This window comes from Heterocephalus glaber, unplaced genomic scaffold, assembly GCF_053883595.1.
Source record: "Heterocephalus glaber isolate CG9 unplaced genomic scaffold, H.glaber_assembly_v1.0 deba00000594, whole genome shotgun sequence".
NCBI lineage: Eukaryota > Metazoa > Chordata > Mammalia > Rodentia > Bathyergidae > Heterocephalus > Heterocephalus glaber.
The window spans coordinates 3,696,248-3,708,876 of NW_028258151.1; positions in this window are offsets into that span (position 1 = coordinate 3,696,248).

The window sequence follows — 12,629 nt, forward strand, 5'->3', positions numbered from 1 at the left end:
GAAATGAAGTCAATTTAAAAAAAAAATTGAAGCCAAGACAATATATCACCAGTAGATGTATACTATATACAATGCTAAAGGAAGTTCTTCAGTTGAAAGAGAGAATAAAAAATTCATTTCTATCCAAGAAATAAAATACACTTATGTATAGGATATCCTTGAGTTATCTTTACAGATGGGATATTTTATTGATAGGAAATAATTTTAACGTGATGTTACTCAGCAAACCAAGAGCTTTTGTTAAGGTGTTTGTTTTTCACCCTTTTTTGAGGGGTTTATGAAGAGTATAAAAGGGAAGAAAATTGTTCACTAGGCAATATCAGAGTGTGGGTACATTCTGATTTTCCTCTATTTATGCCTGAAGTTAATTGAAAATAAACTAACACAAGTCAGAAAAAAAGGAAAAACAGATAAGAAGCCCCCACAAGTTAAAATAACACAGCAGAAGATTTGAAGATAAATACTTTACAAAGAGCCAAACAATGCTGAATATGTGAGGGAGTAAATAACAACCTTAGACAATAGAAAATCCTAACTAATTTTTCCTGATGTGAAACTTTAAAAATCTGTTCTTCAGAGCCATTAGCTTTCAGCTATTATGGTCCCTCTACTCACCTTGTTATAGAAGCTTGAAAATCAGTCACCGAAATTAATTTCTGATTTGAAGAGGCATATATGTATAAAGTTACGTTCAGAAATACAGAATGTGACAAATAATCAGTAAAATAATATGTAATTCTTCAAGTTTGTTGGAATTAGGAGGAATATACAAATGTATAATATTATATATAAAATATTTAATTCAAACGTAAATATAATTTTTGACTCAGCCAGTCTTTCTTATAGTATCATAAAATTATGTGAAAGTTTAAAATCTAGTGTTATTTAATTTAAATGGCAATTATATTATGTTATTAATTTTTGGTCTAGAGTTCAATAATAAAGTATACATATATGTATATATTATACTTAGGCTAGTTTCAAATTAATGTAATGAAAGAATAGTATTAATGCTTTAGAAACAAGTCAACAAGCCATTCCAATTTTTATTAGGAATCTGTAATAACTATTATTTGTAGTTTTTACAGGAATAAGGCATCTAATTCTCCTATAATACCATGTACAACAACACAGTCTAATTGCCTTTAATCTTTTGAGATACAGAGATTTAATGTATCAGTCTATAGGTTAGTATTTGTATACAATTTACTTGGTAATAATTTCCTATATATGTTTTCCTTTAACCACGTATTGGTCTATTCTTAGAGTATGTGTATGTTATAATTTGTAATTGTTAACTACTTACATTAACCATAAATAAATAAATGACCAATATGTGGGATCATGCTAAAAGCTAGAAGTAGGGCTACAAAACAGAGAATACAACTGAAAGGAAATAGCAAATGTTATACTTTGGATCAAAAATATTACCCCAAAGAGGAGCCCCAAAGAGTTGGGAGTTTTGGAAGGTGACTGGATCACTAACCTCATCAATGGATTAATCCAGTTTACAATTGAATGGGCTGTTAGAAGGTGGGGTCTGCTTGGAGGAAGTAAGTTCCTGGGGCATAACCCAGAAGGCTGTAATTTCTCCCTGGTCCTTTGTCTTTCTCTCTCTGCTTTGTGGATGCCATGCGGTATGCAGCTTTCATTTGGAAGACATTTTACTTGATGTTTCTGCCTCCCTACAGGCCTAAAACATGGAGAGACTTACATTGACTGAAATCTCTGAAACTGTAAGCCAGCTAGAATGAACCTTTCCTCTTTCAAAGTTGTTTTTCTCAAGTATGTTCTTATAAGTATTTTGTCAGGTATTTTGCATTGTTTAATATTTTACACGAAGTTATTCAAAAACTACTAAAGGCAGAAAAGGATACAAAATTATTAGAATTTTTCATTTGTGATTATACTGATGATAAAGACGGATGATCTACAAACAATTGTTTTTGATTCTCAACCTAGTTTTAGCAACATAAAGATTAGGACCTGGCCTGTAGTTTATTTTTCATCTGGGAAAGATTAATTTTAAAAACCAACCTTTCCTTTGCCTACTCACCAATGTATTGTCAATGTTAATATCCATTCCAGTAGTAAAGATAGCGGGATATTTTCTCTGAATTGGTTGTGCTGGTTCTTTGGGTGCTGCCAGAATTTCCTAATTTCTTAAAAAGCAGAACATACGAGGAAAAGGTGGTGCTTTATATCAGCCTCAAGTCTTTTTTACACAGTTTGGATGGTGAAGGGAGGGCAGGGGAATGGGGAAAAAATAAGAACCAAGATACATCATGTAAAGGTACAAGATCCTAATGATGAATGCAACTGCATTGTATACCTAAAATGTACCGATAAAGTTAATGGAAAAAAAAGACAGTCACTAAAAATAAGTACAGATGAACTAAGGTAGAACATTATAAATAAATAAACGTGGAGTTTTTAGTTATTTACGTTTTTAAAAAATTCTTTTATTGGTACATTTTAGATATACAGTATGTTTACATTTATCATTCGGTGCTTGTACCTGTACATGCTGTATCTTGGTTCTTATTTTTTCCCCCATTACCTGTGCACCTTTCACCCCCTCCACCCTTCCCTATTTACATAGACATCATTTCCACTTTTTTTCTTTTCTCATAGTTTTTCCTTTCCATTCTTCCCTTTCTCCTTCCGCTCCCACTACCAATACACCTTCGGACCTTTTCCTATTTCAAATTATCAAATTATTCATTTTAATCACTTTAATCCTTATTTACACTTTTAGTTTCTCACACTAGAGAAACTATTCGGTGTATACACATGTGTGTCCTATTTATTTCACTTGAGTATGGCTTCAATATGCATCCATTTAGCTAAAAAAATGTCTCTAGTTTCTCATTCTTTATGGCTGAGTAGTACTCTATTTTATAAAAAAAAAAAAAACAAACACATCTTCTTTATCCAGTTTCCAGTTGATGGGCACTTGGGCTGTTTCCATGATTTAGCTATGACAAACTGTGCTGCTACAAACATGGGTGGACATATATTGCTGTGGTATGATTCTTTTGATTCTTTGGGGAAGTTACCCAGCAGGGGAATAGCTGGGTCAAATGGAACCTCTAGTCCTAGTTCTTTCAGGTATCTCAATACTGATTTCCACAATGGTTGCACCAGTCTTCACTCCCACCAACAATGGAGAAGGGTTCCTTTCTCTACACACCCCTGCCAGCACTGGTTGTTGGTTGATTCCTTAATAACAGCCATTCTTTCTGGGGTGAGGTGGAATCTCAGTGTTTTCATCTGTATCTCTCGAATGACCAGTGATGTTGAACATTTTTTCATATATTTATTTGCTGCTTTTACTTCTTTGTCTGAGAAATGTCTGTTCATTTCAGATGGGCATTTTTGAATTTGGGGGGTCTGACTATTTTTAATTCTTTATATATTCTCGATAGTAGACCTTTATCTGAGGTATAGCTGCTAAAATTTTTTTCCCACATTGTAGGTTGTCTCTTAGATCTGTTGGTGGTTTCTCTTGCAGTGCAGAAGCTTTTTAATGAGATGAGATACCAGTTGTTGATTCTTTGTGGTAGTTCCCATGCTACTGAGATTTTGTTCATAAAGTCTTTTCCTATGCCAATGTCATCAAGAGTTCTACCTAACTTATCTTCCAGCAAGTTTAGTGTTTCTGTTTTAATATTTACATCTTTAATCCACTTTGATCTTAATTTAGTGCATGGTGATAGATATGGGTCTAGTATTCATTTTTGGCGGGTGAAATCCAGTTTTTCTGACACCATTTATTAAATAGGCTATCTTTCCTCCAATGAGGGTGGTTGGCTCCTTTGTCAAAGATAAGGTGACTGAGTATGTTTGGAGTTGTTTCTGCATCTTCTAATCTATTCCACTGATCCTTGGGTCTGTTTCTTTGCCAGTACCATGCTGTTTTTATCACAGTAGCTTTGTAGTATAGTTTCAAGTAGGGGATTGTGATACCCCTAGCCATATCTCTGTTGCCTAGTAATGCTGTTGCTGTTCTAGGTTTATTCTAATTCCACATCAATTTTTGGATTGTTTTCTCTAGTTCTGTGAAGTATATTGTTGAAATTTAAATTGGCATTGCATTAAATCTATATACTAGTTTTGGAAGTATGGCCATTTTCATTATATTGGTTCTTCCTACCCAGGAACAAGGGATATGTTTCCATTTTCTTATATTCTCTTTGATCTCCATTGCCAGTGTGCTGCAGTTTTCAGTGTAGAGTTCTTTTGCTTCCTTTGTTAGGTTAATTCTTAGATATATCATTGTTTGGGATGCTATTGTAAAAGGAATTGTTTCCCTAATTTCTCTCTCAGAGAGTCTGTTATTTGTGTACAAGAAGGCTATTGTTTTTTGAGTGTTTCCCTTGTATCCAGCTACTCTGCTGTATCTGTCAATTAAGTCTAGAAGTCTTTTGGCAGAGTTTTTTGGGTCTTCTATGAAAAGTATCATATCATCAGCAAATAATGACAGTTTATTTCTTCCTTTCCTATCTTTATTCCTTTTATTTCTTTCTCTTTTCTAATTGCTGTGGCTAATGTTTCCAGAACTATATCGAACAGGAGTGGTGATAGTGGGCATCCTTGTCTTGTTTCTGATTTAAGCATGGAAGCTTTCAGTTTTTGACCATTTAGTATGCTGTTGGCTGTGGGTTTTTCATAGATAGCCTTAATCAGGTTGTGATAAAGACTTTCTATTCCAATTATCTGTAGGGTTTTTATCATGAATGGGTTTTGGATTTTGTCAAATGCCTTTTCTGCATCTATGGAGATGATCATATGGTTTTTGTCCTTGACTCTGTTAATATAGTGTATTACATTTATTGATTTACAAATGTTGAACCGTCCTTGCATCCTTGGGATAAATCCAATTTGGTCAGGTTGTATGACCTTCTTGATGACCCTCTGTATTCTGTTTGCCAGTATCTTGATGAGGATTTTTGCATCTATGTTCATTAGGGAGATTGGCCTATAGTTCTCCTTTTGGGTTGTATCTTTCCCTGGTTTTGAAATCAAAGTAATACTTGCCTCCAGGAATGAATTTCGAAGCCTTGCTTCCTTTTCAATTTCCTTGATGAATTTAAAGAATAATAGCAATAGTTCTTCTTTAAATGACTTGGAGAATTCAGCAGTGAAGCCATCAGGACCTGGGCTTTTCTTTGTTGTTATATTTTTTATTACATTTTCAATTTCACTGATTGTTATTGGGGTGTTTAGAATTTCTATATCTTCGTCATTTAACTTTGACAATTTGCATGTATCTAGGAATCTGTCCATTTCTTCTGTGTTTTTCATTTTATTAGAGTACAGGTTCTCAAATTAAGTATTGATGATCCTCTGGATTTCTGCTGGGTCTGTCATGACCTCACCTTTTTCATGCTTAATTGCATGGATTTGAGCGTTTTCTTTCATTTTTTTGATAAGGTTGGCTAAAGGTTTATCCATTTCATTTATTCTTTCAAAAAAGCAAGTCTTTGATTCATTAATATTTTGTATCATTCACTTAGTCTTCATTGCATTGATTTCTGCTCAAATATTTATAATTTTCTTTCTTGTTCAGGCTTTGGATTTGTTATGCTCTTCTTTTTCTAGGAGCTTGAGTTTCTGCATTAGGTTATTTAACTGAGTTCTCTCTGTTTTGTTAATATGGACATTCAGAGCTATGGATTTCCTGCATTGAACTGCTTTCATTGTGTCCCATAGATTTCTGTCTGTTGTACTGGCATTATCGTTTACTTGTAGAAACTGTCTAATTTCTTCTTTAATTTCCTCTGTGATCCATTGGTTGTTCAGGAGGGTGTGATTCAGTTTCCATGTGTTTGTGGCAGTTTTGTGGTGGTTTCTTATGTTATTGACCTCCAATTTTATTGCACTATGGTCAGATAATGTACAGGTGATAACTGCAATTCTTTCACATTTACTTAGACATGTCCTATGAGCTAGAATGTGATCTATTTTGGAGAATGACCCATGCGCAGCCAAAAAGAATGTGTATTCTGTTTTTGTGGGGTGGAACACTCTGTAAACATCTATTAAGTTCATTTGTTCAATAACCTGGTTCAGTTCTAGAATTTAATTGTTAATTTTTTGTCTAGATGATCTGTCTATTTGTGATAGAGGGTTATTGAGGTCCCCCACTACAATTGTATTAGTGCTTATTTGGTTTTTCATGTCCATTAATATTTGTTTTGTATATTTGGGGGCATTTGTATTTGTTGCATTTATTTTTAGGATTGTCATTTCTTCCTCTTGGATTATTCCCTTCACAAGGATGTAGTGACCATCTTTGTCTTTCTTAATTAGTTTTGGTTTGAAATCTACTTTGTCTTCAAATAAGATTGCTATGCCTGCTTTTATTCCGAGTTCCTGTCACATTAAGAAGTGTTTGCCATCCTTTTACTTTCAGTCTATGAATATCCTTTTGAGTTAGGTATGTTTCTTGTATACAGCATATTGCTGGATTTTGCTTCTTAATCCATTCTGCCTATCTATTTCTTTTGATTGGTGAATTGAGGCCATTATCATTGATAGTTATAATTGATAGATATTGACTCATCCTTGTCATGATGTTTTACTGTTGTTGGCTCTTTTATTTCTTATTTCCCCCCCTTTCCCTTTAATGACTTACCTTGCCTGGTGGCTTCCCTCTGTTGGGCCTCATGAAGTTGTGACCTTCATTGTCTTTTTCTAGTATATTGTTTAAAGTTGTTTGGAGAGCTGGTTTGGTGTTCATGAAATTTCTCAGGTGTTTGTTGTCATGGAAGTTTCTAATTTCCCCATCAATTTTGAAAGATAATTTTGCAGGATACAGCAGTCTAGGTTGGAAGTTATTTTCTTTTAGGGCTTGAAATCCTTCATTCCAGGCTCTCCATGAGTTCAGGTTTTGTGTTGAGAAATCTGCCGTGATTCTGATGGGCTTTCCTTTGTTGGTGATTTGTTTCTTTTCTCCAACTGCCTGTAGAATTTTGTTCTTCTGTTGGGTTTCTGGGATCTTGACTATTATACGTCTAGGTGTAGATTTTTTTGATCATGACTAGTTGGAGTTCTATATGCCTCACTTATCTGTATGTCCAATTCTCCACCTCTGTCTGGAAAGTTTTCTACTATTACTTCTGTGAACAGTTTTTTTATGTCAATTGTGCTTTCTCCTGTTTTTTCATGGACTCCTATCAGTCTTATGTTATTCTTCTTTGCATCATCTAGCAGTTGCTGGATTGATTTCTCATGGTCCCTTGCTATCTTTAAGAAATCTCTGTTTTCATGGTCCTTAGCCTCAACCTTGTCTTCTATATCTGATATTCTATCTTCATATTCCCTTAATCTGCTGTGGATGCATTCAGTGAAGTTTTTAATCTCCTGAATATCTGTTTGAATCTGTTTCATGGATTCCATTTCTTCCTTATGTTGGGCGATCATGGTTTCCATTTCTTTCTTATGCTGGGCATGCATGGCTTCCAGCATGTTTCTGATCTCATCTATTTTCTTATCTGTTTCTGTTCTAGAGCCTCTAATCATGTCTTTCACTCTGCTTACCATCTCTGTAATTATCTGGGAGATTATTTCTGTATGAATTTTTCTAGAACCTCATACATCTGTTTTGGTACTTCTTGTGCTATCAGTTTAGGATATCCAGGTGGTTGATTATCAGACTTTCCCACCTCATTTCTCCCAGAATTTGCCTTTTATAGGGTGGAAGCCTGAGTTTGTGCCATGCTTAAATGTCTTCTCATTTTTGTTTTTGGTACTGTCCTTGGTTTAATTCCTGGTATGATATTTCAACATTGCTTAATGTATGTATCTTTGTTGCTTGTGTTTAAAACCCTTGTGGAAAAATTGCTTTTCAGAGGTTTCTTCCAGATATACCTGGTCTTTAGGTTTTGAGACTCTAATGATTCTGAGGCTATTTCATTTTCATTATACCTGGAAGACAACTGATTAGAGCAATCAGAACATCTTAGTCCAAATGATACAATCAGCAATACGATAGCATCAAGCACAGCTAGAGAATGACAATTTGTGGTAGTTATTAATCTATCACATTTAACTGTGTGAATTAAATCAAAACTGAGGACCAACCCAACATATGTTTATAGTGAATAAATTCTTCAATGTAGCAACTTTACCCTTCAGAATGGGTGTTAGAAGGAGTTGGGGAGGGAGGGACAGGTAGAAAGATCAGGAAAGATTAGCAGTGAGGCCAGAAGACACAGAAAGATCACACAAACTCTAAGAAATAGTTAAAGGCAAGAAGAAAAGGCAAAATGGAGGAACAAAGACGTGAACAGAACCAGCTAACTGCAACAGGTAGGCTAGATACTGTATTTACTTTCCTTTAAAACTAATGATCATCAAGAGAAGGAAAAAGAGAAGAAAAGAAAAATAAAGGAGAAATCCAAATTCAGACCAGAAAGGAACAAATAGGGAGATAAAGAGCAATGTGGGACAGTGAAAGAATGAGAGAGAATGAGAGAGAGAGAGAGAGAGAGAGAGAGAGAGAGAGAGAGAGTGAGAGAGAAAGAGAGAAAAAAGATAAATGAAAGAACAAAAAGAAATGAAAAGTAACAATTTGAAAAGAGTAGAAAAAAGTAAAACTTAAGAATTAAAAAGAAGAGAAAATAAACCTTTTTCTTTTTTGCAAATAACAAAAAATAAAAATGAAGGGCCTCCTTCAGGGTATGTCTCTGCTGTCACAGTAGGCAACCTAGGCAGCTGTGTGCATATGCACGTCAATGAGTCTCAGCAAGCCAGTAGCAGACCTGTGAAATTCAGGCAGATTTCTGGCTGCTAGTCCCAAGTTGAGCTCCCTGTCCTCCTGCAGGGTTGAACTCTGCAAAGTTCTACTGCCGGTTCCAGTTTCCCTTCCCCTGAAGATAGTGCAGGTTCCAATGGGAGGTGATGATCCCTCCAACTCTCCAAGTACGGTGGTCTGTTCTGCCTTTATTGTAGAGATTCTCTTTACTTTTCCACTGAGCTTCAGTTTTCATGGAGCAGCCTGAGGGGCCCTCTTTCTGTTGCTAACTTCTGCTCTATCTTGTGGCGGTCAGGACAAGGGCCTTTATAATCCCCTGTGCCTCTGTAGTGTGGAACCAGGTAGCAGAAAAGCCAGGAGGCCAGAGGCGGCCATGGGTGAGGGGGAACAGAAAGGACGGAGGGACGATGGGGGAGGTGTGTGTGGGGGGGGTCGGGGAACGGAACTACGCCCTGCAGGTGCCCGTGTGGCTAAGTGGAGTGGGGGCTCCAAGCTGGGCCTGGGTCCTCACCATGCCATGGGCGGAGCCCGGAATGGAGGAGGGGGGCTTCACGCTGCCCGGAGGATCCTCAGCTTGTGCTGGTTGGTCACGCCAAGCGGAGTGGCGCCTGGGTCCTCACCATGCTGTGGGCAGAGCCTGGAACAGAGGGAGTTATTTACTTTTATACTTCATGCTAATTCTATTATTTGTGACAAGAGCTTGATTGTGATTTCCAATAAGATAAAATGATGTTTGCAATGTCACAAAACTAAAATGTCATCTTTTTTTTTTTGGTTAAGGAATTCTCTACATATTTTTTCAGGGTTTAATGTGGTTGGGAATGTGGTGTAGTTTTGTGCATTATGAGTAGACAATGGTAGATGGTGGTTACAAGCCTAACTTTCAACACTGGCTTATCCTAGTGTCCTTGAATAAAGGATAAGATTGTATAGGATGGATTTTTAAAGTTACTGAGGAAATATTTCTGCTTTGGAAGTGGATATGAAAAATAGTAAAGTGTTTTGAATTCCCCTGAAATAATATTGTGCAAGGATTTCAAGTATTATTAATTATAGTAATATATGGGAAGGAGAAAATATTCCTCCAGGGCCTCTAAAAATTTAAAAAGTCGCCTTTTAAATCATGACCAGACTTAGAAGATAAAAGTACCTCCTTTTTCATACTAGTTATCAACAAAAACAAAATTAAAATTATTGGAAAACAACTGATGGCTATATGTACTAACCACTAATTATTATTTGTTTTTATTTAAAAAAGAACATCAAATCTGAATAAAGCACTTTGTTCGTTTAGTTCTTAAATAAGTATATGAGAATACTACCTATTCTTGAGTTTTATTATAATAAACTTAAAAGAACTCTTAAAGCCTTTGGCACCTTGAACTTGAACTTAATGGTAAAATGATTGCTTAAAGACTGTGTTTTATGTTTTATGTTTAATGTTACTTCATTCTTAGACCTTATTCATAAAACACTAAGACACACACAATTTTCATTTTAGCATTATAGTATTAAACTGCCAAAACTACACTAAAAATTTAGATTGCTTCCTCTACTGTAACACCAATTGTTCATTATTTAAGGACGACAAGAGGAAAATACCCTTGAATATTTGATATACATGTTAGGTCTGATTATACATTGCATTCAAAGACAGGATGCTTTTATGAAATTATCTAGAAAAAAAATGCAAGTGAGGCTTTTTATCTAATGTAGAGCTCAAGCTCCAACTATTTACAAAAAGTTTGGTGTCCTGTTCATTTGAAAATAGGTTGTTGCTGTATTTACATACAAGGGAGGATTATTGTGAAGGTCATTAAGGAAGATACAATTTATACTTCTTCCAGGGGATATGTCACCATAGAACAATATTTACCTGTACCAGTGCACTGTGCACTGTCTTTGCTGTAACATGTTTACGTAACAAATTACTAACTTTCCTAGGTGCACGAAGTTCCTGTTAGATTTTCTTCTAAATTATTTTAGAAGCAACATTAGTAACACATATTCTAGAATTTATTTCTGGCACTCTTTTCTTAAAACATTTTGCTCCTCATAGGAATTCTTCTCAATTGGCATTTTAATATATTGGAATGAAATCTATGTGTATTATAAAATGCAAATTACCTCATGAATAAAGTTTACTTGAACTGCTCACATAATGCTTCCTGATAAATACTTCTATTCTTGATAAACATGTCTATTCATACTGAATATATGTATTTAAATGTATACATTTGATCAATTATCCATATTAAAAAGTAAAAAACATACATGAGAGTTGTTTCTGACATCAGAGAAACCTACCAAAGTATATTCAGCTCTCTTTGGCCGTGGGTTTCAACAACGCATATTTAGTTACCTCACAGTGAACTATTGGACTTGGCTTGTGGCTTTCCATTCTTTCTAAGATTTGTGTAGCTCAATAATGTGATTCTAGTAAATCCCCAGGATGCTAACACACTGTTTAAGATTTCCAAGGGTTTTAAACACCTCTTGTTCTTTTCCTTCAAAAAATGTAAAACATTCTCTTACACCCTACAAGCAACCAGAGATTTCTCCCAACATCAAATGAACATTGCAGTTTCATTTTCTTCTTTTTTTTTTCATGGTTTCTTTGTCAGCTGATGAGTTTGGTAAGAATCTATTGGAAATTCCATAATATCAAGATCTGTGCATATCCTTGAAATGTAAGCTCTTAGTTTACAAAAGTTAGCTAATTATATTATTTATTAATTTGCTTTGATTTGTGCCAAAAATTAAAATAGTTAAAGTTAATATTTAAAGTTAACACTACTTCAAAGTATTTTTAAAAATTAAAGGCATATATAATCTTATGTAGCTTACAGATTAATACATCTATTTGAAGTTGAGTTCATGGATTTTAATGTATCAATAAATAAAATGCTATTCATGTTATATATAAATGAAATATATATCTCTCTCTAATGTGGTTATCTATTGAGTTTTTAAAAGTATATGTGTTGAAAAATGCTTATTTCTACTTATTCTGAATGACACAGACTCATACAGCCTTGAACACTATTTTTTAAAAAGATAAATTTTAAACACTCTATTTACCATGATAGTGTCTTCATTCAGGTGTTATTGTTTCTTCTGTGCCTTGTGCTATGGACTGGTGCATTCCCTACAAGTTCCTAGTTGGAGGAACTGACCCATACTGAGATGGTCTTTGGGGCTGGAGCCCTGGCTAGCAAGCAGTTCATGAGGAGGGAGCCCTCAAAAAGGGCATTAATGCTTTAAAGAAGAGCAAGAGGGCACCAGAGAGAAGATTATGTCCTGGATGGTGGATGCAGTTAGCAGGCCACCAACTGTAGGTCAGGGAGAAGGTGCTCATCCAGAAGCTAACAAGGTTTGCACTTTGATATCGGACTTGTGTCTTCCTGAACTGTGAGAAATAAATGTAAGGCATCCAGTTTCTTTCTTTCTTTATTCATTGATTGATTGGTTGTATAGCAGCCTAAATAGACTATGACACCCTTACCATTGGAGTATCATGTCCTTATCTAAGATGGAGCATTTTCATTATTTATCACTCTGAAATTGTATGACTACTTGTTAAAATGCACTTTTTCCTGGTAGACTATTAGCCTTTATTAGAGTAGGTGTCTTGGTTTATTTCCCATGGTATCCCAACCCCTATACTGAAGTGTGGATAAAATAACTCACTGATAAATACTTTAGTAAATGAATTCATTTATTAAAAGAAAGTTATGTGTAAAGCAATGAACTGTTCTCTCTAGTTAATGAACAGCCTGACTTTCTTGAAACTTGGCCTCCAGTTTTGAATTTAATTTTGAAAGCTAGAGGGTATAGACCCTGTCTCTCTAGTTGCTGTTTTTCTGTC